We start from the raw sequence: 26483 nt of genomic DNA on the forward strand, positions 1-26483 counted from the left end.
GACTGTGACCCTAATGTTAACCCTAATGAAACTTCTATTTTAAAGCTATTTGTTTTATTATTATCTGCCCTCTTTCCCAGCAGTTTGGGGCTGTGGATGTGGTTCTCTCCCACCCACACCCCCCACCGAGTGAGGTAGGCTTGGCTGAGCAATGTGGGTGGGAGGCCAAGGTCACCCAGGGAGTTCTAGGGCTGAGTGAAAGTGGAAGCTGACATTCTCGGGGTGCTGTATTCTCCACCCAATGAGTTCAAATCCCACACTTGTGGGGTGCTAGCTTCATGGTAAGATCAGAGTGAGAATCGTAGGCCTGTTTCATACGCACCTTAGGACAAGCAGCTGCCTGTCTCTCTCTTCCGAGGCTTCGTTTCTCCCAGCTAAAGGTCACAATCTGCTTCTGGATGGCTCCCAAAAAAGGTCTCTCCTTCTTTTGTTTGCAAACTGTGGTTGTTGGAGCTTGTCCAGCGTGATCTCAGTCCCTGCACCCACCCTCTTTCTGTCGCATGTACCAAGGTTTTTTTTTGCTGAGTAAAGACATTAACCTCGCTGTTCCATTAGCAACAGAAGGAGGCTGGACTGCTGTCATTGTTTGAGCAGGAAGTACTGCTTCTTGGGTCTAATTCTCTCCCGCTCTGTCGGGGCTTCAGCATTCTGTAATTCATGGCCTGAGGCAAGCGACACAGCCCGTTAAATTCATAGGAGCAGAGGAAGTTGCCGTATACGGAGTCAAACTATTGTCCACCTCAGTATTGGCTACACTGGCTGGCAGCAGCTCTACCGTGCAGGGATCTCTCCCAGCCCTCTCTAGAAGGGCCAGAGAAGGAATCTGCATACTCTCCAACATTTTTCTGATGAAAATAGGGACAACCTAAGGAAAAGTGGGGCATTCTGGGATCAAATAAGAAACTGGCAGGGCCTCTGTAAATTCTGGACTGTCCCTGGAAAGTAGGGGCACTTGGGGGGTCCGAATCTGTGACCTCCTGCATTCAAGGCAGATGCCTTACCACTGAGCCACAGCCATTAGAATCACAGAACTGTAGAGTTGGACCACTTTTATCAGGAGGTGGAAGGGTTTTCCCAGGGTTGGGGAGCTTTTGGCCCTCCAGATGTTGATTTACTTCAGCTCCCAACATCCCTGACCTTTAGTCATGCTGGCTGGAGCTGATGGGAGTTGAAGTCCAACAGCGTCTGAAGGGCCACAAGTTCCTCATCACGGGATTGTTCTCTGCTCTCCCCTCCATTTATGCCATGGTCCCCACATGGGGGCACTTCCAGACTGTTGCAGTTTTTGGGTGGGATTCAATCACAAACTCACAAATTGGTGGGGATACAGGAGAGGGCCTTCTCTGTGGTGGCTGCTCCCAGACTTTGAAACCCTAGAGAAGCTAGACTCGCTCCCTCCTTGTTGTCCTTCCGCTGACAGATGCAAACTTTCTTGTTCCAAAAGGCTTTGGGGAACTGACTACTTATAATGAAGGGGCTGGTGATGTGGCTGTTTTTATTGTCATTATTGATATGGTTTTAATAGATTTTATACAGGGTGAGTCCTTTAAAAGAGGCCCCATGGACACAGGGTACACATGTATAGTTTTAATTCCATCAAAGTTTAGTTGTTTTTTAAATGATTGTTTTTTCTACGTTTTAGTGGTTCTTATTTTCATCTGTAGGTCGCCTTGAGTCCTGTCAGGGGGAAAAAGGCAGGGTATAAATAAATAAATAAAAAATAAAACATGCATAAAGGTGGGAGTTTTTGTGATAAAGAAAGTGATGGGAACTTGCATTGGAAAGTGTGGGGTAACAATTGCTTGACACTTCGTTGTCTAACTTCACTGGAAACAAATCAGGATGAATGCCCAATACGCAAGCTGTCTGGAAGAGATGTGAGAGTGCGTGTGCTCAGGACCTTTTCAGGCACTGAAGGGAATCCTTTCCCAGGGATGAGCTGACAACAGGAAGCCTTGGGATTGACCAGGCCTAGCAGAAATGTTTTGACCCTCTCCTTCTCTCTTCTGCTGGCTAGCAGGCCTCTCCTGTGTTTCACTTTCAAGTGGAAACACTTAGATCCATCTCAATGCCCTTTGGTCTCTCTTGACTTTAAACTGTAAGCTGCTTGGGGCAGAACTCTGTGTCTTTTTGTGCTTGTACTGCACAGCGCCATGCATGACATTGGCACGTTCTAAAATAACATCTGTAAAATCAATCATTCCTTATTTAAAGAGGGAGGTTTAAAACAACACCACCACCCGGGTAAAATAACCTTCCCATATACTTGAATTTTTCATTCTTATGTTCCAGTTTTGCTACTCTTTTCCTGTTCCCCCTTTAAATTTTTTTACTTTGTCCTCCCCATCCCTGTTTTTTAATTGCACTAGGAAATTCTTTAATTAAAAGTTTCATTCTCATTCTGGAACAATTTGATATTAATAATGCATATCCTATTGAGAGGATGTAATTGCTCATGGTTTTATATATATTGTTCCTTGAATTTTATGTATATTTCCTCCAGAATTTTAGGAATTTTATCACTAAAGGCTTGCTCTCTGCTTCAGTGGGGTCGGGTGCAGAAGTTATGCCAGCTTTCGGAAAATACTAACTTGTAACCTTGGGAATGCACACCCCTGCACCTCTCTGAGCCACACATCGCCCTCTCTCTTCCCTTTTTGCATTTCCAGTGGCGTTTGATTCAGTGCCAATCATGCTTAATGCTATCCATGAGAGAGGGACAGGGGCAGGGCCTTAGTGCTGCATCAGTATGGAGAATAGGCTTGACAGTGATCCCGCCCAAGAAGGACGTAAGGGTGTCGTGACCATATGTGGGTTTCAGTATTGTTGAGTAAGAGTGGGAGGTAGAGGTACTGGGTTGTATCAGTATCAGTATGCGGATGATACCCAGCTCTACCTCTCTTTTAAATCAGAACCAGTGAGGGCGGTGAAGGTCCTGTGTGAGTGTCTGGAAGCGGTTGGAGGATGGATGGCGGCTAACAGATTGAGGTTGAATCCTGACAAGACAGAAGTACTGTTTTTGGGGGACAGGAGGCGGGCAGGTGTGGAGGATTCCCTGGTCCTGAATGGGGTAACTGTGCCCCTGAAGGACCAGGTGCGCAGCCTGTGAGTCATTTTGGACTCACAGCTGTCCATGGAGGCACAGGTCAAATCTGTGTCCAGGGCAGCTGTTTACCAGCTCCATCTGGTACGTAGGCTGAGACCCTATCTGCCTGCGGACTGTCTCGCCAGAGTGGTGCATGCTCTGGTTATCTCCCGCTTGGACTACTGCAATGCACTCTACGTGGGGCTACCTTTGAAGGTGACTCGGAAACTACAACTAATCCAGAATGCGGCAGCTAGACTGGTGACTGGGGGCGGCCGCCGAGACCATATAACACCGGTCTTGAAAGACCTACATTGGCTCCCAGTACGTTTCCGAGCACAATTCAAAGTCTTGGTGCTGACCTTTAAAGCCCTAAACGGCCTCGGTCCAGTATACCTGAAGGAGCGTCTCCACCCCCATCATTCTGCCCGGACGCTGAGGTCCAGCGCCGAGGGCCTTCTGGCGGTTCCCTCATTGCGAGAAGCAAAGCTACAGGGAACCAGGCAGAGGGCCTTCTCGGTAGTGGCACCCGCCCTGTGGAACGCCCTTCCAGCAGATGTCAAAGCGATAAACAACTACGTGACATTCAGAAGACATCTTAAGGCAGCCCTGTTCAGGGAAGTTTTTAATCTGTGATATTTTATTGTATTTTTGGTTTTTATGGAAGCCGCCCAGAGTGGCTGGGGAGGCCCAGCCAGATGGGCGGGGTATAAATAATAAATTATTATTATTATTATTATTATTATTATTATTATTATTATTATTATTGTGTCCAACTAACATTTATTCTGAAACAGACCTAAGTTATTTATGTCCATTAATGTCAATTTGTCTACTCTTAGTATGAAGTGGCGAATGCGGTGGTCATGTGGGATGGTGAGATGGGTGGTTGTGTGAATAGTGGGTTTTATGTTGGTTGGAAGTTTGTATCATGCTGCCTAATAGTTTTCACTAACCATGTGTTATTATGGTTATTGTGTATTTATATGATTAGATTTACCTTAATGTAAATTATCTGAAATCGTGGTTATTGCATCTCCGTGTATTTTAAATTTCCTTCCCGTAAACCATTTTGAAATTTCTGTGTTACAAGTAGCCTATAATCGACTAGATGAGGATGACAGTGCCTCTGAATGCTGAGAATCCCAAGAGGGTAGAGAGGCTGTTCTGCTCAGTTTCTGCTTTCAGGCTTCTCAGAGGCATCTCAACAGCCGCTGTGAGAACATGACACTGCACTATGAGGGGCCAGTGGCTTGATCCAGCAAGCTCTTCTGATGTTCTTAGTAGTAATAATAATAATAATAAACAATATGCTGCTTTGGGATTGGCATTCACAGAGTGGCATTGCAGTGTGTGTGTGTGTGTGTGTGTGCATGTGCACACGTATGTGTGAAAGGACAGACCTCTTCCAGCCCCCATCCAATGCAAATCACCATTTGCAGAGATCCGATCTTGCGTCTGCAGCAGGGCTTGCTGTGGCCCAGAGGTGAGGGGTGGGGTGGGGAGTTTGGGCTCAGAACCCTGCCTCTGATGAAACTTTAAAACACAGGCCCCGTGTTCCAAAATGTCATTTTTAAATTGCCCATGCATGTAAGAGAATTTTTGGGTTCAGAGCTGTCACTTCTGGAGGATGGAGAAGATGAATATAGCTGCACTGCCACATCTGACGGAGGTAGAGGGGGAAGACCATCTGCGTGTTGTTGATCTGGTTATATATATCCCCCCCCTTCCCCAACCTATTGTAATTAGCAGCACATTTGGGCTGAAGATGTTCTGAGCCATGCACAGGCTGTTGAAGATGTTACACCTCCCTGCATCTTGCTAGCCCTAATCTTAGCTGCAGATGGCACAACTCATGCTAACAGTCACCCACTCGGGTTTGCAGCTTCTGAAGGAATTGGCAGATCTGAAATCTTTCACACACATATCATGCTGCTCAGCTTGGTGTACATGCTTGCAGGTGGCACCGTGTCCTGCTGGCCTAGGACAATTTTTGCACTGCTAGGCATTTAATATTTAAGCAGTATCCTACCATATTGGACAAGCCCCGACCCTCAGCTTTTTCAGAATACTGAGCTAAATTTATTATTGAACAGTTCATTAATTCTTTCTGTTTTTTATTGTAAATAAAGATCCTTTCTGTCTGGTAAGCTCTGACAAGAATCATTTCCAGTGAAGGAAAAGTGTTTACAGATGTTTAATTGCGCCCCCCCCCCATGCAACAACCATTAGTGCAGATACTGGTAGTCAAGTGAGCTAGGAACTTTAGTGTAATTCATTTTAGTTGTAAAACTGCTTTAGGTGTGAGGAGGTAAAAAATTACAAGTGTTGCATTTACATTGATTGAATTCAAATCCTAATCCAGTACTTTTAGTTCAGGTGTCTATACTCCAAACTATGATTTCTGTTTCTGTCATCCAGGCAGATCATGGTTGGCTTCACTCGTTCCCTGCCTTCCCCATGAACCCCCAAATGATAGTCTCCAAGGGTGCCAACACCCCAAATTGTGATTTGTTGGTTCATTTGCATCATCAAAGTGCAGTTGGCCTGTACTGTATTATACAAGGCAGCTGAAAATCATGGTTGCAGAACATTGTTTCATAGCCACTCACAAAGTATGGTGGTTTGGATGATGGTGGTTCAAACATTATGACAGACCATTGGTTTGGCATCATATCTGAACCATATTAATGTTTTTTCTGGTGTAAACTTGGACAGTTCACTAGTTCTGCTCACATGTCAAACCAAACCATGAACCATGGTTTATGAAGCTTGACCATGGTTTGGCAAGACATCCCAACGGACAAACCATAGCTTGTGGTTGCTTCATAACTAAGAATGGACAGATGCATATTTCTGGACTGTGCCATTTTTGTACGTGTTTCCTCCTATTTCTGCATTAAGCTGCATTTTTAATTTATTTAATATATATTTTAAACCTATTTTCTCTTAAAGCACCCATTTCAAAAACTGCATTTTGATACCTTTTTTTGAGCTTAGAATTGGGTCAGAAAATTCAGAAAGCACTAAAGTCACTGGATAACTAAATTCTGACCTGTGCATTAGTCTGGGAAGTACAGGTCAGTTCAATTAATTTTGAAATTTGCAAATATCAAATTCTCCAAACACCCCTAATCTGAAGTGGGATTTGCAAACAGCACTTTGTGATACATATGGTTTGCTGTGATATTCATGTTAGCCAATTATTTCTCTCAGCCCTAGTTCCTTGTTGCAAAATGGGAACAAAAATAGGTACCCAGTTATAACTGAGGACAGTTTTTTGCAGCTTTAATTAATGGGGGAAATACAGAATTTCAGCCTGTGTAACTTCCTTTCCTCTGTGGTGCCTTGACATGGTAAGCTACACTGGCTGAAACTGCTGTTCTCCATGACTTTCCGAAGGCACAGCTGTCAGGGAGGCTGGACTTGCATAGTTGCTGTGAGACTGAAATACCGTATATAGTGGTTGAAATGGACTTTGTACTTAAAGCACTGCAGTCCTTATGGGGAGTCAAGAGACTGAACTGATGTAAAGCCCCCTCCTTGTAATCCCAGGGTGTCAAATCAAGAAAAACCAGTCCTAGTTGTCTTCTGTTTTATGTTCCAATTTTGCGTGTGTGTGTGAAGACAGCTTGTTTATTTTATTTAAGGCCTGAGTATGTAGTCAGTTCTTAAAATTAACTGATGGGCTGTTGACTTGTCACCCTGTGAATAAAACCTCATTGCTTTGTAATTTGCTTGACAGGGTTCTGTCCTGTTGACAGTGTGCTCATTACAGGGAGAATATAACCCAGATGTTGGGTCCCTGTTCTCTGTTTTGCATGTACCTTTCTTTCATTTGTTCATCCTCTCTGTCTGTTAATCTGTTTATGGTGCAAATTGGTTCCCAGCCGCAGAGTCCCCCTTCCCGGCATGCCTAACTGCTGAGTGGAAAATGAATGGATACAACAGCTGTCTGGGATTTAAATGGGCACAATTTTATTGATTTCAGACGTAGGAAGCTTTGGCATAGGCACTGGGCGTGTGTCCCTCTCAGCCCCCCTGCTGGCGGATCAAGGCATGACAGGTTCTATTCAGGGGTGGATCCATCACAAAACGCAGGTTTACACGGATGGCCCCCAAACGCTGAGGGAAGCTCTGTGGCCCGCTAGCCCTACAGACTTGGCTTTATGGACAGAGACTTCACTCCAGACCCCTCTAATGGGGTACCCTTTTAATGTCGCCACAGGGAACACAGGGTGGATGAAAGGCTATAGGATTCCACCCAAGGCCTAAACCTCCAGAGTTGTGACTAGTGCTGTGGAGAAGGCGAAACCTGCAGAGCAGGGGAAATTCCTTCCCGGCTTCAAATAAGGTAACCGCCAAAAGACCTCAGCAAAGTGCTCCTAGCTGAAAAGGAAAGGGTTAGAGCAGTACAGTGGTACCTCGGGTTACAGACGCTTCAGGTTACAGACTTGGCTAACCCAGAAATAGTTGTTGTTGTTTAGTCGTGTCCGACTCTTCGTGACCCCCTGGACCAGAGCACGCCAGGCATTCCTGTCTTCCACTGCCTCCCGCAGTTTGGTCAAACTCATGCTGGTAGCTTCGAGAACACTGTCCCACCATCTCGTCCTCTGTCGTCCCCTTCTCCTTGTGCCCTCCATCTTTCCCAACACCAGGGTCTTTTCCAGGGGGTCTTCTCTTCTCATGAGGTGGCCAAAGTCTTGGAGCCTCAGCTTCAGGATCTGTCCTTCCAGTGAGCACTCAAGGCTGATTTCCTTCAGAATGGATAGGTTGGATCTTCTTGCAGTCCATGGGTCTCTCAAGAGTCTCCTCCAGCACCATAATTCAAAACCAGAAATAGTACCTCAGATTAAGAACTTTGCTTCAGGATGAGAACAGAAATTGCACGGTGGCAGCGGGAGGCCCCATTAGCTAAAGTGGTACCTTGGGTTAAGAACAGTTTCAGGTTAAGAACGGGCCTCCAGAACAAATTAAGTTCTTAACCCGAGGTAGCACTGTGATCAAGTATGAATGAAGGGAGGGGAAGGGTGGGTGACGCTCCCCACCGACTGGATGCTGTGCAGAGTGGTTGGCTGGGCTAAGTAAATGGCCAAGGCCCGTCCCCTCCAGGGCCGCTGCAGATTTGGCAGGAACCCGTGAGCCTCCGTGTCAGCTGGAGTGGTGGAAAGAACATTCCTAAAATGGCACCATGCGTCCGGGTGAAAGGGGAGGTGCTGTGTTGGGCTGCAACAGCCGCTCACTGGCAAGATGGTAAGCGGCCATTCCCAGCTCTGCTTTTGTTGAACAAATAACAAAATGTTTTATTAATATTGGGGGGGGGGCTTTTGTATACTATCTCTGTGTCAAGATATGGCCACAGTCAATAAGTATCCAAAAGAACAAAAGAAACTAAAATATCTACAATATATTTTGAAAAACGTTTTGCCCTCTATGTATTGGACACCTCTGAAGATATTGTAACCAAAATATTCATGATAGTTCCCAAAGTCTAGGAGGAGCTTTTCATCTCTCTTTGGGAACTGTTGGACACAATTTTTAATAGAGATGGAGGACAGAACTTTTCAAAACTGCACTAATTTCAGGGGCAGACGGTCCCATTTCTGTCCTGAAGAGAAATGGGAAGCTGCTGCCCCCCTCCCCCTGCCACGGAAGCTTTCCTTACCTGGGTCTAGTAGCCCACAAAATGGTGGTGGCAGGTTCTCACAAGATCTCACTGGATGCCACGGCCACACCTTTTTTTCTGGCGGCAGAAGTGGCAGGGTGGGTGAGGCATCCGTGGGGCACCACCTCTTGTGGTTCCACTGGCCAAGGCAGCTACCTCATCCTGCCTCATGGGCAGGCCAGCCCTGACTGATTTTAATCACTGATTCCAAAAAATTTGAAAGTAATTTTTTGGTTTTGTAGAATTCATAGAATTCCTTAGCAATGCTGGGATATTATAAACAAAGGCATTACAGACAAATGTCGTAGCTTGAAACAGTTTAAATCCCCTCCAGTCATATTAAAACAGCAGCAATAGTTAATAAAGCAGCAGTAACTCAGGGTAAGAGGCAAGTTCCAAAAATCTGCTTGAAAGGTTCCTTCTTAGCTGTCAACTGAAAAGTGAGGAAAGATGGGGCCAGGTAGGTTTTGCTAGAAAAGCCGTTGCAAAGTCTGGTGGCCACAGCAGAAAAGGCCCTAACTTTCCTAGGGAGGCTGCCTTATCCCAGGTCAAACTATTTGTCCACCCAGTCGAGCATGGTCTACTCTGAGTCAGAGCAGCTCCATGAGGGCATTTTACTATTCTGTAAATTCAGTTCTTCCTGTATCATTTTGAGATTGTGCTCCCTTTTTGGCCAGAGCCTTCCTGTGTATGCCATCCAAGTTGTTGTTTTGCACAAATTTTGATCTTGTTTATTTTTTCTGCTGTTTTGATGTGTCATTTAGTCGTTGACCAGTTATGATTGTTGGATGCCACCCTGGGGAGGAGTTAAAACTGAAGGGCAGCATATAAAAGTGTTAATTTAATTGACTGAACCAACCAATATTCATCTTCCCCCTGCATTACACAAACACAGGGGATTGTTGTGGTGTCGAATGGGAGTCTGTACACTCTAGAATATGTCACAGAGTCCTCTGAATTAGAACAGAGGGTGACCTGCTTATTGAGCATTGATGCTGACTTGTTTGCAGGGAGGATAAATGCTGTTGGTTCAAAACCAGTATTACCTCACACTTCTGGGTTTTTCTGCGTCGCTTTCCTCACTGCGAAAAGTCAGATCTTTTGGGGGAGCAGGTTTGTTGCATAAGACTTCTCAATCATGCATGCAAAACCCTGCTCTGCCGCTGCCCCTTGGCCCTTTCCCAAGTGTGCAAAGGTTCTGCAAAAGACGCTTAGGGTTTATTGGCTGAGGGATTCATAGAGTTTCCTGGGGTTAGGAAGTTTGCCCTGCCCTGTGGGAGAGCAGGAGTTACTGACACTGCCACAAAGATAAGCTATGGCTGCAAGCATTAATTGAAGATCACACAGCAATTGCCTTTTCATTAGCTTATTTATTTGGCCTGGAGGAACAAGAATGGTCTGACATCATTGTATGGAAACCTAAAATGCAATTTTGTGTTTCATTCTTTGTGATTCAAACGCAGGAGTGTGCAGGCAGTGTGTTTTGTCAAATATAACCATGCAAGCATGAAGTGGCCCACCCCAGGCTCCCTGCGGCATATTAGAGGCATGCAGCAGATTTTATATATTAACACTGCAAGCCACATGCCTGTTCTTCCAGACCCTTCAAGTGTGCCTCCATTTTCCAGGGACAGTCCTGGATTTACAGAAGCCGTCCCGGTTTCTGATTTTATCCTGGAATGTCCCGTTTTTCCTTAGGAAGTCCCCATTTTAATTGGAGAAACGTTGGAGGATATAGAGTTATGTGACCCCCCAAGCCAAGGAAATAAGTAACTATGCAACCTCTAGAAGACATTGGAAGGTAGCCCTGGGTAGTTTTACTATGATTTATATATGTTGGAAGCTGCCCAGAAGTGGCAGGGGCAAGGCAGTCAGATGGGCAAGGTATTAATAATAATAATAATAATAATAATAATAATAATAATAATAATAATAGTAGGAGTAGGAGTAGGAGTAGAAGAAGAAGAAGAAGAAAAAATACCGTATTTTTTGCTCTATAAGACTCACTTTTTCCCTCCTAAAAAGTAAGGGGAAATGTGTATGCGTCTTATGGGGCGAATGCAGGCTGCACAGCTATCCCAGAAGCCAGAACAGGAAGAGGGATCGCTGCTTTTGCTGCGCAGCAATCCCTCTTGCTGTTCTGGCTTCTGAGATTCAGAATATTTTTTTTCTTGTTTTCCTCCTCCAAAAACTAGGTGCGTCTTATGGTCTGGTGCGTCTTATAGAGCGAAAAATACGGTAATAATAGAATAGGACATTCCTATTTTCATCGGAGAAATGTTGGACAGAATGTTCTTCATTTTTGTGCTTGACTGCTTTGAGAAGGGAGAAGGAAGTCGTCCTCCACACCTATGCTTAGCAGCTTGCCAGCAAGTCTGCAGCTGCCCCAAAATTCAGTTCTGATGTGGCAGCTGGGGAAGGCTGGCTGATTCTCTTCATAAAGCCACTGGCCTCCCATGAACATGGAGCTGGCCACTATGAGAACGGGATGTTGGACTCGATGGGCCTTTGGTCCAGCTTTTCTTAAGCTCTGGAAGACGTACCTGTCTGCAGTGCAGTGGGTAAGGAGAGGAGCAAGTGACTCTTAGCTCTGGAAAATCAGATCCGTGCCCTTGGGTAAGGCTTCCCTGTGTCTGAGTGAAGCTGGGCTGGGCCTTGGCTGTTTAGGTATTCTCAGATTTATGCTCTCCCTGCAGTGTGCTTATCTATCCCTCAGTGCCTCCCTTCCTCCTCCAGGTTGGTCCTTCTTAAGTTTTGCTGCAGTACTTCCTTAAGCACACAGGATTCATTTGTGGGTATCACCGCCTTTTCAGTTTATCCATTACTACTGGGCTCCACCTTAGTACACTACCTGCCTGACCCTGGGGTGTAAAAAAAGGGTGGAGCAGGAGTGGTGGGGGCTGCCCCTCCTTGACTCTCCCCCAGCAAGATTAGGCTCCCACAGTGGATCAGAAATGAGCACCCTGATGTCTGGCAGTACCAAGAACAAACCTCCAGTGTTTTTTTTTTAAAGCACAAAACTTCAGCATCTTCAGGTTCAGCTGGGTTATGTTTTGCTGTTGCTGATTTTATTTCTTTAGTTCTTTTACTTTAATACTGTGGTTGTTTTGCTCTAACCTTTTCACGCACTGGCTCGTTTTTAGTGGTTTGTAACTTTTTATTATTAGCTGCCTAGAGACGTTGTTAAATGGAAGGTACGCAAATAAATAAAATAAAGCAACACCCACTTTCTTCCACACTATGTCTAATTGTAGAAACACTGCCCTCCCTTTGTTATCTCCCCACTCCCACCATTTGCAAACTAGTAAAAAGTCCCATAGGTGAAAAAGCAAAAGGTGTCCTTTTGTCACGGGCAGTGCCAGTGCTCCAGATCTTTGCACCATTTGGGGCACTGTTTCATCCTTCCAGCCTCTTGTTCTTGCAGTCTGGGACTCTTTTTGTTTCTGACATTGCCTCTTTTGCTGCCTGCCTTTCACTCAGGATTATTCCCCTGCAAAGTGGTGCCTTTGCAAGCCGCCTCAGAGTCTCGCTCTCCAAGGAGTACCTCTGTTCATTTTTTTACAGCTCCCCGCTTCTCCATGGCAACATAGCTTAGTGTTCCCTGCAGAGCAGAGAATCCGTTTTATTTCCCGTGTCTTTCCCCCCTTCCTTCCCTTCTTCCCTTCCCCTGCCTTCCCCTCCCTTCCCCATCCCTTCTCTTCAACTGGGCTTTCCTGTCCACGGACATGGATGTTTTGCTGGGCTTTGTCTGTCACCAGAGTGTGCAGTGATGAGACCGGTGGCCACAGCAGTTCAGCAAGGCTTCTTAGTGAAGGATGGCAGAACGAGGGAACGCTTTGGGAGCCAGGGTGAAAAAGAAACGCGATCAAACACCGCTCTCAGGTTTTTTCCAAAAGGTAATTTGCAAATGCAGGGTGACAACACGGTTGGTTTTTGTCAGCTGGTAAAACTAAGCATCAGGAGTGGCACCCTTGCTTTCTCTCTCAAACCACCAGCAATTTTGATAATAAATATCTACACACCTGATTCAGAGGTGGAACAATAGGAGGCAGGTTGGCCTTTCCAAGAGGAAATTTTTAATGGGCTAGTATTGTTCCAACCTGTCCGGCAGGTGAGTCATTGGTAACCAAGTGACTTGTACGTATTTTACTTCTCACTTATTGCTGCCTTGTAAGAAAGGTGGCTCTTATTTGAACAGTTTATGGGGAAGACTGTGAAAATATAATATGGCTTAGGGCAAAAATGTATTTTTACATGTTGGAGTAATTTGATAGCAACGTTGCTACCCTTCTAGTACAGTTTACGTGTATATTGTTCATCCTGAGGGTTTGTTTTTCAGTAGGTGGGGATGGATGGATTTGCAGGTTTTTGACACAGTTGAGTATCAACTTGGGAGCAGCTAGCTGCAAAGAGCACCTATTGGGCAATGCCTCTAACATCACCAGACCCTGGGGCCATGTTTAATGGTTTATATATGCTTGTGATTTCTCCTCTCCCCCGGGAAGGTGAAAATGGTAATGAATATGTGCCACTTGTAATACATTTATTATTGTTTTATTTAGCTATAATTTTATTTACGGGCCTTATTTTAGGGTATATGCCTTGGAAGGCAGATTAAATATAATAAGACACAAAATAGCATGTTACAAACAAGAAAAATGTAAAAAAAAGTTAGGTAACAGTGCTGTTGTTTTAAAAACTGGCCAGTTAATCCAAGCATTAACAAAACAGCAAAGAGTCTAAAATATAATGAATAATATTAAAACATTTTAAAAACATTTTTTTTAAAAAAATAGCCTTCCACAGGTGGTTTGGGGGCGGCCATGGGAGAATGGGCCTTTTCTCTCCCATGTTAGGCCCACCAGGCACCAACCTTGTCCTCATTTTGATGCCAAGCAAATACATATTTTCCTGGATTGCATTGTTAAAACCATTTTTAATATGTTGATGTGATTTTATTGTATTTTTTACTTGGTTGTAAATAGCTGGAGGAATTTCATAACGGGATGCAATACAGACATTTGATGAACCTAACCTAACCTCTGGATGGCGTATTGCCCCATGGCTTATCGCTTGCTAACGTGTGTATAGCAACCTAGTGCATCTCACGCTGCTGTTCTGGTTGTTGTTGTTAGTTTTTATTATTATGTGTCTCCACAACTCCCATCAGCCCTGGGCCACTGGCCTAGCTGGGGTTGCTGGAAGTTGTGTTCCCCAGTATCTGAAGGGCATTATGTTGGCTTCCCATGATATAGATGAAGAGGTCTTGCCTCTTAGGTTAACCTTGAGCTTAATTGGCCCTGTAAGTGCCTTTCCACAATGTGTCTGCCTTGGAGAAGTTTATAGTAGCAATTCTCTTTGGCGGTGCTGTGGAATTGGGGTTTGTGACTTGCAGATGGGGAATGAGTAGTTGTGAGGAATCACAGTAGTCAGCCATCAATCAGGGTTGCCACTCACTTGGGTCTGCCGTAATTTTTCAGATGCCAGTGTATGACACAAGGGAGCGTGTTTGGGATGTATTGAAAGCAGGTAGGCTCATGAGAGTGGTGTTTGCAGCTGAGATCTGTGGAACCAGGGAAGAAGCTTTGATGTTGATTGCATTGAGTAATATGAGTCGTCGTTTGTAATCTGGGTTGCTCAAAGAGTGTGGCTGGAACATAAGACTGTTTGCTTCAGTCGAAACCAGGGAAGATCCAAAGGCCCTCTGATGTTTGACAGATGAGAACAGGAAAACAAGCTTGCAGAACCTCTCTTTTCGTACCGAACCAACTTCATAAGCACCCGCCCCCCAGCACTGTCGCCACTCTCACACTTGCCTCTACTCAGTAGCAGTTTGCCATCTGTTGATTTAAGAGCCACAAAGAGTGCGTGTTTGTTTTTAGGGTTAAAGATGAATTGGGGGGGGGGGAGCAAGTTTTCCTTTCTTAGCAACAGTTCAAAGCAGACCTTTGAAAAGCAGTTCAAAGTATTTGCAGGGAGAGATGGGGGAATCCGTCAGTTTTGGCTTCTCTCTCTTCCTCACTTTGCCAGGCTTAAGTTCAGCACAATAGATTTTGCACATCAGTTTGTGACTTTTTTTTTTAAAAAAAGAAGTCCTCATGAAAATTCATCAGCATTTTAGTATGTATTTTGTCTAATGTATGCATTTTTGTAAGCTATTTGCTCAGCTATAATCTGTATATTTATATGTTACTTTCACTAATATATTCTCAAAATTTACTATTTGTTTTTATCTTGCTCTTCGGCCAAAAGGCTCCCAGAGCAGCTTACTGACCAATAAAGAAAAAGAGCAGTTCCTCTCTCAGGGTTTTGGTCTAAAATACATGGCACAAAAGTGATTGAAGGGATAGCTCAGTTGGTAGAGAATGAGACTCTTAATCTCAATATTGTGAGTTTGAGCCCCACTTTGGGTAAAAGTTTCCTGCCTTCCAGGGGTTGGGCTAGATAACCCTTGTGGTCCCTTCCAACTCTACAAATATGAAGAGGAAAATGCTCCCTCTTCCCTCCCCATCCCTTTTTCCTGATCAAGCCTGACTTGCCTGAAATCACTTGGCGCTCCTCATTGACTTACCTTACTCCTCCCAGTTTCACAAGTAGAGCTCAAAATACCCAGTTGCCTTTTTGGTCTGTTCATCTTCTAAGATAGTAATCTTCCAAGACATGAATTTGAAAGCATGGCCCTATAGTCATGGTGTTACTATTTTTTGTTTAGTTTCAGATAGAATTTTTAACTAACCCTTTCCTTTTACCTTTGCCTTTTTAAACCCTTTTTAAACCCTTTCACAGTGTGTGAAATACTGTGTCCTTAAGTGTTTTTGGTTTTTTGTTAAGGTGGGGATTATTGCCCCTTCCCATCACAGGTGTGTGCATGGGGGGGGGGGGGGTTAGCTGGGCCCGGGCCCAACCTAATATCTAAATAATAAAAAGTGGCTTTGCAGGTCCCTGCCCATGCTCAGCTGTAGCAGTGCATCGTGGTTAGCAGGCTGCTTCTCTGCACCTTCCAGTCAGCTGCAGCCTGCACCCCCAGCCATGCCCACCTCTATCCACAAGGCTGGCCCACCAGTGGGTAGGGGTGGCACCTTCCCAGTTTGCCTCAAGTGGCAAAATGGGATAGACTGCCTTGTTTGTCCAAGCCATGAGCATCGTGGTGCATACAGGCAGAAGAGGCATGGGAAAGCTGTTCTTGCAAGAGTGGGAGCGCACTTTAGCTGGCTTGTGAGAACTGCCCACCACTTTTTGTGCAGAGAGGGGCTGCATTTATGGTGCGCTTGCATGTGGCAGCCCTGCATTGCTCATCACCTCGAGCAACAGGGCTCACCCCTCCAAGCAGACTTCAGGATGTGCTTGATTTGATGCACCTGAGCACCCCACAAGCCGCACACCCTGAGTGTTTTTTGCAAGATTCCCTGGGTTTCACACCCTAATGGATGTGCTGCTTATGCCTATGCCAACTATATAGCTTTGTATGAAAAAGGTAACATTGAGCAAGGTGGACCAGTGGTTTGACTCAGCATAAGGCAGTTTGTTCTTATCTATTCTCCTTCCACCACAATCAGGTTTATTAGAACAAAAGCTTGAGAGGTGGAGACAGGAGAGCTGGCATAAAGCCCTTTGACCATTAAGTCCAGCTCTTGGGAAAACTCGCTTGGAGTGCTTTAATGCTCCAAGCACTCAAGTGTAGTTTGGTGCTCACCCAATTCCTTCCTTTAGGATTTTTTAAAATCCCACATAGAAAATTTGGCCTTTTCTTCAGTTGTAGCAAAATGAGGTGGGAATGAGGTGGTAGAAATTGTAGTATTTTAGACTGCAGGTGGAAGGATTGCATTTTGCAAAACTCCCTTGTGGAAAAAACTCTGGGGTGTTAAAAAAGCTAGCAGAGCAGGGAGCTGGCTGATTTAGGACTTTTCTCCTTGATAGACTAGTTCTGTATTTTCCAGGGTGACTTTGATTTTGCTTCTTGCTTTACCTGAGGAATATACAAAAATGGGGTCACTCACCAGCAGCCTGAAGTTTTACCATCCATCTTACCATCTCAGGGTTCTGTCTCTACATTTTGAAGCATGTGTATAAAACAACAAGTGCACCAAATGCCAGCTTCCTTGTCTGCATGAGGGTAGCTTAGCTGCTTCAGATCACAATTAGAACCCACTTTTTAATTGATGTTGTTGTTGATGATTTACTATTTATATCCCGCTTTTCCAAAACAACAAAATGTTGTGCTCAGAGCAGTTGATAACGGCAGCATTTAAAATTAACAAACATTACAGCCACCATAATACTTTTGAACATGTGCTAGCATATAAATAAAGCAAAAAGCAAATGCATCAATGCAATTCAATACAATCTCATGGTGATTTGAGGTATCAGAAATAGCTGCTGAACATCAGCCCTGTTCCAGTTGACATAAACCGGGAAGAGGCTTTTGCAGCAGTGCATCAGCAGCAAGACCTTTCCTAGCAAGAATATAAGAAGAGCCAACGGCCTATCTTGCCCAGGATCCTGTTCTCATAGTGGCTATCCAGAAGCCCAAAAGAAAACCTTCAAGCAGGATCCAAGAACAAGAGTTCTCTTCCCTCCTGTGGCTTCTTTGCAACTGGCATTCAGAAGCATTGCTGCCTCTGACAGTGAAAGTAGAACAGAGCCATCCTGGCTAGTAGCCATTGATAGCCCTCTCCTCCTCCATAGGTTTGAATAATCCCCTTTAAAGCCGTCCAAGTTGGTGGCCATCGCTGCCTCCTGTGGGAACGAGTTTGTAGTTTTACTATACCCTGAATGGGGGGATTATGGGGTTGTCTTCGTTTTTATTATGTATTTTGTGTTTTTTTATATTGTGATTTTATGTTGTGAACTGCCCTGAAAGCTACAGGTATAGGGCGGTATATAAATTTAATAAACAATGTCTTTTCTCTAGTCTGTCCTGAATCTTCAACATTCAGTGTCACTGGAGGTCCACAAGTTCTATCCACTCTCTACCCAGCATGCATCATCTTACAAACTTCTGCCAAGTCACTTCTTGCACACCTTTTTTCTAAACTAAAAAAAGTCTCAGATGCTTCAACCTTTCCTCAAAGGATAGGTTTTAGTCTTAGTTTTTAGTATTGATTTCTTTTTCACTTTTGAAGAGAGGAATCAAATCATTTCTATGTTGTTTTCAGAGGGGTGGGTCAACAGGTTCCATAAATGGGAGGAGAATTATTGTTGTTGTTTTTCAAAGTTTTTCTCTGATTTTTCCAATAATTGGTTGCACGTTTAACTATTTGTTTATCATTTCCATACTCCAGTGGACAGTCATTTGAGGCCAAAGTGTCTGAAGCTGTTGCATGCTTCTATCACGTTTTGTTAGTAGGCAAACCCTCTTTTGTGGTGATGTTTCCATACTTAAGGCAGGGCCAGTGCAGTAAGGCATTGACATTCCCCTTTTGTCAACAGAGGTTGAGTAGGACAGAAGCAACTGGGTGGCAGGCTGTGGACTACTGGCTAAAACACGGTTTTCATGTAGACCTCCTGCTGAGTTAATTTGAACTCATTCATACAAAAACAGGGTACTTCCAGACAGGTGTTTATAGTGGGACAAATGCCTCAGGCATGAAAGGGTGTTTTTTGGGGGGGTATTTTTTTGGTCACCCATATTCTGCTTCCCCCTTAATGCAGATTTACCCTATCCAGGGAAACTCAGATATGTAAAAGAAAAAACTTCTGTTGCCAGTGACCTTCTTGCAAATATCTCAATAACCCGTTTGGAAAATCAGCCCTCCGTGTGGAAGCACACTTGTAGACACATATAAAAATCATTCATGGGTTGCCTCCAGACTGTTAGCCTTTTCAGGAGTGATTCAAGTGCACACTGGAAAAGTAGGTTTGTGCAATTAAAGTGGATTGAAGTGCTCTGTTGCCCTGGCACAACAATGTTTGACTTCTTGTGGTTGGGCAAGTGATGGGGAAACACTGAAAAGTGTAGGATGAACAATGTATTAATGGGAAGGCACATAAACACCCCAGAGGCAAATCAGGATGCGTGCTCATTGTTACATAACGTCCCCTGCAAACAAATCAAATGCATTCTCAGTGAAGACCATATGAAGTCTGTCTTATTCTCTGCATAACATTTGTGCAAACAAATCAGGATAAATATCCAATAAACAGATTGTTGTTGTTTGCTTGTTATTATCTAAATTTCAATACTGCCCTTCACCCAAGGACCACAGGGAGGTTTACAGTATACAAACACAAAATGCATACCATAGTAACAAACAAAAACAATACCCCACCATAATTTAAAATGCCACAGATTGTTTAATTAGCCAAAGGCCTGGGTGAAGTTTTTGCTTGTTGCTGAATGATATTGATCATCTGGAGATGCCCATGGCCAGCCATTCCTGCCCATACCTTTGTTTTGTTAGGGAGATAGAATAACGGAATTGCAAAGTTGGAAAGGACCACGAGGATCATCTAGTCCAATCCTCTGCAATGCAGGAATCTTTTGTCCAACGTGTTGCTCAGACACGTGACCCTGAGATTAGGAGCCTCATGCTCTACTGACTGAGCTATTGGCTGGTGGTTTCTCAGTGGAAAAGGCTGCGGGAAAGACAATGCAGCTTCCACCCAGCTAAGGGGTGGGAACTGATCCTAAGGTATTAGTGTGAAAGAAATTGCATTTTTAAGTGGGGAGTAAAAGTTCTGGGAGCATCTGGTATATTTCTTTGTTTAACAAATGCTTTTCTAGCTGAGAGAGTGTCATACTTTGAAAGTCCAATGTGCACGGAAGCAAGTGGTAAAACTGATCAAATGCCGAAAAGTTAGCAGGTGCCTAAATCTGAGGCCCTCTTTGAGCTTGGGGCAGTGGATCAACCAACTGCTAGGAGTGTGGTTGCTGGTGGCCTGCAGCTCCACTCTGCTCTTTTTGTTTTGTAAGTATACTGAGTGCTCCAAAATGCCAACCCAATACTGCTGCCCCTTGAACTTCTCACTGCTCATGCGATGATAACGTGGTCCACAGGGGAGGAACGAGGGAGGTGCTAGGATGGTGTGGTACCCATTTGCTGTGAGGGCTGCTTTAGAGAGAATCTTCCACTGGAGAGATGCTGGATCGTTCGCAGAGTTACCTGGCAGTTCAGTAAGAGAACTGGAGGAGGATCCTTTTGTAATGTGGGTTTAAAAAAACCCCAGCTGTCTTCTTGTAGATCCTTAAATGACTTGTTGCTTGGGAAAAGTAAATATAGCCAGGAGAGCAGATGGAGAGCTTCTTGCTGCAGCTTGAGAGTCGAGGTTTGTTAACAGACGTTTGTAACATGTTTTTTACTCTCTTTTTTGTATTTTTAAGTACTGATAAAGAAATGTTTGCTTTTTCATCTATTGGCACAATTTTTCTCCTCTTTTTAAATGTCTCTGCTAGATTGCAGTCTTAATACAGTCCCCCATCCCACCCCCAGAAATATAGAAAGCTGTTTTGTACCAATTGCGTCTTGCTCCATATTGTCTACACTGAATGGCAGTGGCTCTCCAGGGTTTCAGACAGGGAGCCTCTCCCAGCCCTACCTGGAGACACCAGCGGGGGATTGAACCCGGGACCTTCTGCATGCATTCAGGTCACATGTCCTACAGCTGAGCTACAGACCTCCCCCCTCTCCCATTCCCCCCCCCCTATTTCGATGGTAGAGTGCTTTCATTTTGGAAAGAGCATGTCTTTCAGTTTGCTTTCAGAAGTAAAGCAAGATTTGCGACCTCCCCCCTCCCGCCCCATGCACTTTCCTCTCACATCTGGCTTTTAAAACAGACTTTTCTGATAAGTCATAAGTGAAATACGGTACAGAGGTGCATTTGACAGTGATTTCAATTTAATGTCAAAAAGAAAATTGCATTAAATATTATGGTTCATAGTACAGGGGAACAATTATGCGGGGCTGATGTCAGGCTTCTCTTAATGGCCGCTGTGGTAATTCCTACGGGGCCCGTTGCTCATGTCCCCCCACCTTCAACTGAGAATTCTCTCAGAATCACGATTCTTTTAAAAAGGAGGAGAGAATGATAGACCTTCCTAGCTAGATTTACTGTCTGAACAGCTTTTCTGTGATTTTTTTCCACAGCATGTCCTGTCCCCACCTTAGACCTACGGCACGTTGAGTGTTCAGTGTTATCAGCTGTCCCCTCTCCTGTTAAGACGGGTCTAACCAACCCCAATGCTTTTTTAGTGAAACTAACAATAAAAAGGAGAGGGAGGAGAAGCACTGCAGAAAAACCAATCTTTTTATGGTAGGAGAATCTGTGGAATAAGAAGCAACACAGCACGTGGCTGAGCAAGATTTGTTTTTATATTTAAACACTTTAAACATCAGTTTGGGGTCAGCTTGTGTGAGGGAGGTCTAAATAGAATATATGTCAGCAAAGGTTAAACTTCTGTGATGTTTTGAAGGAGGTTTGGGGGGCAGCGAACGACCAGTTCCAGGAACCCATTGTTTATAATAATAATAATAATAATAATAATAATAATAATAATAATAATATTTTATTATTTATACCCCGCCCATCTGGCTCGGCCTCCCCAGCCACTCTGGGCGGCTTCCATAGAAACCAAAAATACAGTAAAATATCACACGTTAAAAACTTCCCTGAACAGGGCTGCCTTAAGATGTCTTCTGAATGTCAGGTAGTTGTTTATCGCTTTGACATCTGCTGGAAGGGTGTTCCACAGGGCGGGCGCCACTACCGAGAAGGCCCTCTGCCTGGTTCCCTGTAGCTTTGCTTCTCGCAATGAGGGAACCGCCAGAAGGCCCTCGGCGCTGGACCTCAGCGTCCGGGCAGAATGATGGGGGTGGAGACGCTCCTTCAGGTATACTGGACCGAGGCCGTTTAGGGCTTTAAAGGTCAGCACCAACACTTTGAATTGTGCTCGGAAACATACTGGGAGCCAATGTAGGTCTTTCAAGACCGGTGTTATATGGTCTCGGCGGCCGCCCCCAGTCACCAGTCTAGCTGCCGCATTCTGGATTAGTTGTAGTTTCCAAGTCACCTTCAAAGGTAGCCCCACGTAGAGTGCATTGCAGTAGTCCAAGCGGGAGATAACCAGAGCATGCACCACTCTGGCGAGACAGTCCGCAGGCAGATAGGGTCTCAGCCTACGTACCAGATGGAGCTGGTAAACAGCTGCCCTGGACACAGATTTGACCTGTGCCTCCGTGGACAGCTGTGAGTCCAAAATGACTCCCAGGCTGCGCACCTGGTCCTTCAGGGGCACAGTTACCCCATTCAGGACCAGGGAATCCTCCACACCTGCCCGCCTCCTGTCCCCCAAAAACAGTACTTCTGTCTTGTCAGGATTCAACCTCAATCTGTTAGCCGCCATCCATCCTCCAACCGCCTCCAGATACTCACACAGGACCTGTGTGTTTAAAATGTAGTTGTCATTATCAAGTTTTGTGGAAAGAAGCAGGTTTGATTAAATGAAATCTTCCCCCACCCCCAGTTCTTATTTAACATTGAGTAGCATGTCTGGCCAAATGGGTTTTTAAAGGTCAGCTCTGAGGCTTCTGGTTCTGTGGTTCTCATTGTATCACTTCCCCAGTAGGACAAATGCATGCATTGTAATTAGTTTCCTTCCTTTTCAGAGTTTGCTCTGTGTGTTTTTCTCATACACAAATGTGCACAGAGAAAAACATGCACGCTGCATGCACGGCAATGATCCATTGCTGTCTTTTTTTGGAGGGATTCTGTTTCACTTCTGCTGTTGAAAGTGTCAAAAAATCAAGGAAAATATGAGGTTCTTAGACAAACTGTTTCCTTTTAGCTGGTTTTTTGGTGGGTAAAATATTAAATGCATTCTTGCAACAGTCCTGCAAAGGGGATAAGTGCATTTTCTAAAACTCCTTATTCACTTTTAGAACATGAGCCAGCCCAGAGATGAGTTAATAATGTCTCCTACTGGTGTTTCCCTGCTTATCTTTCTGTGGATTAGAATTGTGGAAAGAATATCTACCTTAGTAACTAATGACAGGAAGACAGGACTGTTTCTTCACGACGGGGTTTGGGGAGGGTCATCACTCTTCCTCAGCAGATTGAAGGAGGTTTATTACTGGAAGTCTGTTGGGTTGCAAATGGGGTGAGGGCTGCAAGCCTGGGCGTGCGTTAATGATTTTTTGGTTGTCTCTCCTTCTGCCCGGCAGTATTTTGGCTGGTGCTGTTCAGTCAGCCAGCAGGAAATGACCCTTCCTAGGACTGCATGAGCGACAGGGATGCAGTTCAGAAGGCGGTCTTGCATTACTTGGATATGGGTTTTTAAAAAAACATTGCTTCAGAAACCGGCAAAGGGCTTTCAGTAGTCAGTTGGATGGCAACTTGGTTGGAGATTTAGCCTTGGATCTTCCAGGGAAGTTAATCAGAGTTAAAGCAAGAAAGCCTGTTGGGGGCTAAGGTGAGTAAACCAGATTTCTTTCTTGTCTGCCAAAGGTGAATATGATCTAAAATGTATTGTGGTTGTTGTTTATGCCATCCAGGTACAAATATAATGAAACAATGCAGGATACTGCCCCAAGGAACCTACAGTCTGAATTTTAGCAGTAAGAGAGACAAGGCTAAGAAAGTGTTGAATATCAGGGTTTAGCTGGGGATGGGTACTGTGGGGTTAAAGACTTGGGTACTTCTTTTTTGAAATTCATCTCCCTCCTCCCCACTTCTGATTTTTCACTTGCACTACCTTCTAGGCAGCAACTATTGGTTCCCTAGATGCATAGGCAGCTGTCTCTTGTGCATACTGTTTGTTGTTGCATGCAAAGATCTGTGGATTTTGATAGTAAATCCTACATCAGGATTAGGAGAGCAGGATGTCTGCTGTGAAGAGTGATGTAGAGGGAAACGGGGAGAATGCAAAGCAAAACAAAACAGATGTTCTTCCTGAGCTCTCTTTCCCCTTTATGACATGGTCACAGGGCAACTTGCAAACGAAAAACACCATAAATGCATAAAAACACCAAACAAAACATTGGGATGATGGGGGCAGTGATGGTGCAGCAAGAAACCCTTCTGGTGGGTCAGTGAGGGTTTCCTTCCAGGGTCTAGCCAAGTTTTTGGGTGGGAGAGAAGAAAGATATCTGCTTCCAGAATGAATTCTCCCTGGAAGTATGTTCCCTTCTCCAGATGCACCACATGGGTTAAGTACTACTGGGTTAAGTCAAAAGCTTAATAAAAAAGGGGAGCTTTGAGAAGGGATGCAAAGCAGAGGGGGCTTTAACCAGTGCTATTTTTCTAGAAAAAGAGGTGCCAGAACTCACCATGAACGCCTCTCTTGTTCTCTTGTAATGGCAAAGGGCCCACCTGAGATGTGCCGGAACTGAGTTCTGGGAAGTTCTGGCTAATGAAAAGCCCTTGTGTTAACCTTTGTCGGTGCCCGTCTCTTTCCCCTGTTGGGCTCTCACAGCCAAACATCAGGAATTTTTAAACAAAGGATTGAGGACTGACGTGATCATTTTGTGATATTATGGCAGTGGACAAAGCTGTATTGTAATTTTTGAATAAACGTTTTAATAAAAAACAAAGGAAAGGGGTGCATCAGGATGTTCGTGAAAACAATGAAGAGCTTGGTGGCACCTGAAACACTAGCTGAATTTTTGTGGTAGAAACTTTTGTAAATATCCTAAAATGCCATAATATTCTTTAGTCATTCTTTGCTCTGGCAAATTAATTTAGCTAACCCTCTGAAAACAGTGCATTAGATCACTACTTTAGAAGACTTAGATTAGTTTCCTTTCTCTGCCACTGACTTCCTGCATGTGGACTTGGGCAAATCACTTACTGGTTTGTTAAGTGGCAAAACAAGGGAAGACAGGATATAAAGCAGACTTTGGACCAGTGACTACCCATAGCCCTTGGCTTGAAAGGGTGGTGGGTCATAGTGCTTGCTGCACCAACAACTGTTGACTTTAGAGTCAGGTATATTTATTTTTTCAGCTAGGTTTTTTTGGGGTGGGGTGGGGGGAAATCAACACAAAATGGATAGTCTGGTCATCTCAGATAACTGACCTGTTTCCTTGCTTCAAAGGAAAGAACTACGCTGTCTAAATAGATTTTTGATCTTCCATTTGGGAAAATGCCCAGAATTATTGATCCCTTGTTACTGCCATAGAACTACGATTTCCCTGGGAGTAGGAAGAGCTATATAGGTGCTGCAGAAGACCAATCACATGAGGTTTGAAAAATAGGAAGGGGTGGGCTGAGCACCCCTTCCCTAAATGAAGCTGCTGGTTATAAAGCTGATAGTTTAAAAATTAAGCAAGCTTTTGAGTTAAGCAGGACTCATGAGATTTGTGTTTCCTGGAAGAAGAGTTCAGTTGAGCTCCAAAGCTTGCACCCTCTTAGTTGGTCCCAATAAACGAAGCAGCTGGGTTTCCAGCCTGACGTCATTGTTCTCGTAAGGGCATCCTTTGCATAGAGAGCAGAGTGACGGCAGCGAAGGGCGACTGGCAGAAGTTCATAACTGCTACATTGCTTTGATTGGGGAAAAATTCTGGTCCGGCCTTTGCGATACAAGGGATAGTAAAAATATCTCTCGCAGCTAGAAGCGTATCTCTTGCTTATGACACATGACGGTTATTTTCGGCTCACTGGGGCTATTTTTATGCCTGATGCTTCTCCGTTTGAGTTTCTATGGAAACAGTGTTATTGGTATGGGTGCAGAACAGTGACCCTGGCAGATGTTGACTAAAGTGGAGGTCCCCCCCTTTCTTCGTCTCCCCCCCGGGCATCTATTTGGGCTTGCGAGTTGCACAAAGCAACAGCTTCTTGTTGGGGGGGGGGAGATGGGGACGTGGAACTGAGTCATTGCTGCATGTGCGGAGATGTTAATTTTTTATAGCAACTGCTGCCATAGCAACAAGGTGCTTCAATTATCAAAATTAAAACCATGAAAAGTTACCTGCGTCTCCATGAGACCTATTGTTGCACGTATTAATTATGTGAGCGATAATAATAGCAAAACACAATGATATTGTTGCTCTCTTCACACACCCTGAATTACAATGCTTAAGACCTGGGGCATTTCAAGAGTACGGGGTCTGGGATCAAGACTAAAGTCCTTTATCTGAAGCTGTGCTTCAAGAGCGTGCTGGGAGTAGGGAGGGGTAGATCTGCTCATGTTGGTTTCTCGCAGTTTCTAATTTTTTCAATTTCCACAGCAGTTTCAGAATATATCCCATTAAATCTATGAGCATTATATGTTTTGTGCATAATACAATACATTTTTATAAATTGCTTCCCCCCTAATTCAGCGGTGTATTTTTGTATGTTGTATGTCCCCCACCAATATGTGAGTTTTTATGCACACTTTACCCTCTTAAATGCACTTTTGTTCATGGAACTTGGCTGGAGATCAGCCCTGGAAGGTTTGGAAAAGCCCGAATTTCAAAGGAGGCCTGCATATCTATTCATGTGTTGTTTCAGAAAGTGCAAATTCGGTAGGTTCGCTTTTAAACAGGAAAGAATTGAATTCATCTTCCATCCCAGCTGGGAGTCTCACTTGCCTAATACAGGTTAACTGGGTGGGGTTGAAGCCAGTTTGCTGTAAAGCTATTAAGAGCTTTTGGAAGAGAAGAGTGTCTGGATCTTGTTATTCCAAGAGCTCTTTGCGGTTTGGCTTTTCCTGTACCGCTCTTACGGCTTCTCGACTCTGTACTTCCTTCTGCATCCCAGAACAGCAACCAGGCCCTGGGGAGAAAACAGGTGCCCTCATTTGCGTGAGCCTTGCACAAG

At 44.4% G+C, this 26483-nt stretch overlaps 1 protein-coding gene and 1 long non-coding RNA gene across 10 annotated transcripts in view; one reads left to right on the top strand and one right to left on the bottom strand.

Moving 5' to 3' along the window:
- Window positions 1-26483, bottom strand: part of LOC310751447 — a 120777-nt gene that overhangs the window by 90126 nt on the left and 4168 nt on the right. The gene's annotated exons all lie outside the window — the stretch shown is intronic.
- PITPNM2 (phosphatidylinositol transfer protein membrane associated 2) overlaps window positions 1-26483 on the top strand; it is a 206771-nt gene that overhangs the window by 48252 nt on the left and 132036 nt on the right. Inside the window, exon 1 of one of the 9 annotated variants that reach the window (XM_083589725.1) lies at window positions 12377-12646. The exons of the other annotated variants lie outside the window; for them this stretch is intronic. The gene's annotated coding sequence lies outside the window, so the exon portion shown is untranslated. Of the gene's footprint in view, window positions 1-12376; window positions 12647-26483 lie in introns of those variants that run through there. 9 annotated transcript variants of the gene reach the window in all.

This window comes from Podarcis filfolensis (assembly GCF_964270895.1).
Source record: "Podarcis filfolensis genome assembly, chromosome: 16".
In the NCBI taxonomy this organism is placed as follows: domain Eukaryota; kingdom Metazoa; phylum Chordata; class Lepidosauria; order Squamata; family Lacertidae; genus Podarcis; species Podarcis filfolensis.